This window comes from Suricata suricatta, chromosome 11 (assembly GCF_006229205.1).
Source record: "Suricata suricatta isolate VVHF042 chromosome 11, meerkat_22Aug2017_6uvM2_HiC, whole genome shotgun sequence".
In the NCBI taxonomy this organism is placed as follows: domain Eukaryota; kingdom Metazoa; phylum Chordata; class Mammalia; order Carnivora; family Herpestidae; genus Suricata; species Suricata suricatta.
In genome coordinates, this window is record NC_043710.1 from 6,433,985 (window position 1) to 6,438,201 (window position 4,217).

At 60.3% G+C, this 4,217-nt stretch overlaps 1 long non-coding RNA gene across 1 annotated transcript; it reads right to left on the minus strand.

Moving 5' to 3' along the window:
• Positions 1–1,181: 1,181 nt before the first annotated feature.
• On the minus strand, positions 1,182–4,217 carry LOC115272307. The gene is made up of 3 exons (XR_003900354.1): positions 4,007–4,217; positions 2,229–2,438; positions 1,182–1,453 (listed from the first exon to the last, which is right to left on the minus strand). It is a non-coding gene; the product is annotated as an uncharacterized LOC115272307 (long non-coding RNA).

Sequence of the window (4,217 nt, forward strand, 5' to 3'; positions counted from 1 at the left end):
ATGGCCTCAGCCAACCCCCGGCCTGGGTTGGATTTTTCCTTGATTGTTTCTTATTTCCTTCTTCCCCTGGGCTCCCGCCAATTCCAGCCCTGCCCTGCTTGCAGAGAACTCTGGCCCACCAGAGGCTGGGATTCCCGAGGAGAGGCCCCTCGGAACTGCCCCCCAGCTTCTGTCTCTGTTGTGAACCCCTCCTGGGGAATGGGGTGTCAGGGCCTTGTGGGGGGACTTTTTTTGGGTCAGGACTTTGGGCCCATGCCCAGAGCCATGGGGGTTTCCAGAGTGGTGACAGCTCTGTCCTAGCAGAGACTAGCCCAGGCATTTCCCCCAGAGGCCTCTGGGAGCATCCAAGCCGCATGGCTGTCCTTTGGCCTGGGTGAACACAGGGTCAGCCGGGGGCCATCTTCAACACTTCCCACCTCTTCGAGACATCTTGTCAGTGTCCATTTTGAAAACTCCTATTTGCGTCTATTTCTTGCCTAGGGCTGTGCTAGACACAGATGGCCAGGACTGGTCCCCAGCCCTCAGGGAACAGATAACCCCAAATGCAACAAATAACCAATTCTAGACTAGCACGTTCTGTGCCGTAAAGGAGGGCCTTGAGCCTGGCTCTGACTCACTTCTAACTATCCCAGGCCAGCACGGATGAGGCTGTCTGTGAGTACGGACGGAAAGAAGAACTAATAAGGACAGAAGTGAGAAGGATTCGAGTTGCTAGAAGGGAGGAAGCAGATGGGAGCTTTAAGAAAATGACAAGGAGGGGCTATTTGAGCAGGGTACTCATGGATGAATAGGAGTTCACCAGGCAGAGAAAAGAAAGGACATTGGCAGGCAGAGCAGGCAGAGACCAAGGCAAAGGTCAGGGGGGGCTACAAGTAGATGCCTGGTGTGACCAGGAAACAAGAGACACCCAGTGGACCAGGATGGCATAGGAGGGGGGGCAGTCTACGAGGGTAGCGGGTGAATACTGTTTTCCTTGCCCAGCTCCTGTCCCTCTTACCCTGGTGACCAGTACTCCATTTCCCAGAGTCTCCAGTGTGACTAACGCCACCCCCAAGGTCTCCCTCTTCCCCCTGTTCCCCAGGCCCCCGTTCTCCCAGAAGACAACCAGTGTTATCAGCTTCTTGTCTATACTTCTAGAGATGCTCTTACATGAATGGCAACGTATAGACAAAGTACTGCAGGTCCTGGTGGCACTGGGGGCAGGGAGAAAGGCAGGCTCTACTGTCGATGGCAGTGGAGGCGACTCTGCAGGGCGGATGATCGAGCCTCTGCTGTTCTCACGGCTCTGTGCCTGAGCAGTCCATACACAGCAGGACACAGAATGTGTCCTGTCTTCCCATGTTTGCCGCGGCACAGATGCCGCGGCACAGTCTTCCGAAGCAGCTCTCAGCTGGTGCCCATGTGGCGTGTCCCCAGTGCCTTCCCACGACAAGGCGCTGCGGCGGGTCCTCCCCTGCAAAGACCGAACCGCGCATGCGTGCGCACAGCTGCGCCACCATTCTTACCCCTTAGGGGCGGACGGACGCGCGCTGGGGTCACTTGGTCAGCTCTGTCTGCCTGTCCTTCCAGGGCATGGGCCACGTGCCAGGCCGCAGAGGGCCCCTTTCTCCTTAGCCTCCTCAGTACCTGGTTCTCGACCTCTCTGATTTCTTTTCAGTCTGGGAGGGAAAAACTCAGACTGTTTTAGTTTGTGTCTCTTATAAGTTTGGCTGCCTTTTCGGAGGCTTTAGGGCCATTCCTTGTTCATTTTCTGTGGACCGGCTGCACAGTCTGGCTTAGGAAGGTCACTTGCGGGGTGGAGGGGACCTGGAGGCGGGCTGGACTGGAGGCAGAGGCAACTCTGCAGAGAGGGTTGGTTCAGGAAAAAGATGGAACTTGGCTCTGAGCTGTGGCATAAAAGCCAGAGCTGGAGATAATCAAGGAGAAAGATTGGAATTTGGTGACATACCGGCCATGGGGCCCATGGAAGGAGAAGGGGAGTTGATCCCAATCCAGGGTGACGACTCAGAGCAGGGAGGGCGGGGCAGGGCAGGGAGACGGTGGGGCCACCAAGGGAGATGGAGGATCCTGGGGGTGAAGATGATGTGCCACCTGCCTATTCACCACCCTGCGTCGTGACCGATGTGCCATATGCCCCTGCTGACGCGCTTCCAGGTCCACAGTCCCCGGGCAGGGCCCCTACCACCCCCTCCCCACTCCCTGTGCTGCAAGGCGGCCCCTGGCCTCACCTGGCCGCCTCCCGGGGGCAGGTCAGCTGGGACATCTCTCCCTCAGGGAAGCCTTCCGAACCCCCAGTTGATGTCAAGTCCCCTTGTGGTACCCTCGGAAAAACTCTGGGCCACCGTCCCGTCTGTGCCACTGTCAACTGAATCACATCCGTCCCCCACTGGACAGTAGCCACCAGCGTCTCCCCAGAGTGTCTGGCACATTGTAGGTACCTGATGAACGAACAAAGGAATGAATCAGTGAATGAACGGCAGGATGCTGGAGATGGCAAGGTGCTAGCAGACACGGGGTCTAGGAAGCCAGAGCCTGCAGCCGAGGCCCTCTCTGTGGCCCTTCCCTGGCACCCCGTCTGCGCTTGGCCTCCTGCGGTTTCCTCGACCGCATTTGCCTCTGCCTGTGCCTGGTTTTGCTTGTTGGCGGAGCTCTGGGTGGGGAGGGCGCTGTCTGTTCCCTTCACCTTTGCGTCCCAACCCGATCCCAGCCCAGAGCCGGCAGCCTAGTGTTTGCAAACAGGAGCAAGAGGCCGAAGCGATGGGCTGGGGCTCCAGGTCTGCACACCAGAGGCAGGGATGTCCCGACTTGCCTCTTCTCCAGGCGCCTGTCTGGGAAGGCAGAAGGGAGGGTGTGTGGTGACAAAACCTTCCTGCCGCGGGCATCTCCTGTGGGCCTGCTGCAGGCAGGGCGCGCTTCGGGGACGGGACAGGCTCCCTGCCTGAGAAAAGCAGTCCTCCTGACGGAGTCACGGGGAGAGGGTCATTCATGGGGACGGACATGGAGAACCAAGGAGCGGAGGGGCCAGATGGTGCTGTGCAGAGTTTCTTTTCAAGGCTTCCCCACACGTGGCACAAGATTTCAAACGGGATAGGAGGGTGGACATGACGGTTAATTCTCTGAGCCCTCCTGCCCCTGCCCCCAGCCCTTCCACTCCCATCCGCAGAGGTAAACCGCTGTTACTCCAAGTGTTCCAGGGGGCAGAGCCCTCGGCGGGGCTGGAGTCAGCCAGCCTGGCATTTCCCCTTCCCCAGCCCTCCGGGGGGGTCAGCGGCCCCGGCCCTGGAGGCCTCCAGCTCTTTCTCAGAGTAGATGCTTCAGACCCCGGGAAGATCTGGGAGGGATGCAGCAGGCAGAGGAGATGGGGCTCAGCTGGGCCCTCAGGGAGCAGTGTGCGGGGACGAGGGGTCAGCAGGGTCACAGGGCAGCAGCTGTCCCAGAGGCCTCGGAGGGGCCCCTTGGCCCAGGCAGCTGCTAGCCCGCTCAGCTGTCAGGCGGGCAGGGGGCGGGGGCAGGGAGCCCAGGACTTGAGGAGGAGGGTGGGGCTGAGCGGGGGAATCTGGAACTGGCTATGGGCCCAGGTGGGTCCAAGGGCAGGCCTGGGGGCCTGGCATTTTGAGGGCAGACCCAGGGGGAGCAGATAGGCGTGGCTGCTTAGCAATAGAGAACCTGGAATGAGAGAGGCCAGGGTGACAGAGGGGTCCAAATGTCTGAGTGCAGCTGAGTCCCAGCCTAGTGACAGCCGCCTCAGTGACCTGCAGACCGGGAGGCCAGGAGGGTCAGCTCCACCTCCGGCCACCTCCCCCAGCCCCGCTGCCCCTCAGGCAGACCCCCCAGTACCTCCCAGTTCTGCAGCTTTTGAGTCCGGTCCCCACTCCTCACCAGAGCGCTGCTCCTGTCACCCGATGGCCCAGGTGCCCCCCCTTAGTGCTGATCTGCCCCCAGGCACCCCCCTAAGCACCTCTCCTCAACCCCTTCCCCACGTGCTCCCAGGTCCCTGGGCTGCTACCTGCTACCTGCCCTTGCTGCGTGCCAGGATGGTCAGCATGGCAGCGGGGAGAGATGAGGGGTGTGGAGTTCAAATCCCAGCTCCGTCACTGACTTAGGCTGTGACCTCCAACTCTCAGCACCTGCCGGCAGGGGGTGTGGGGAGTTAGATGCGACCTCCGTGTCACAGTGCGCGCCGTACGTCCCGGAAATGTCCACTCCTTTGTCTTCCT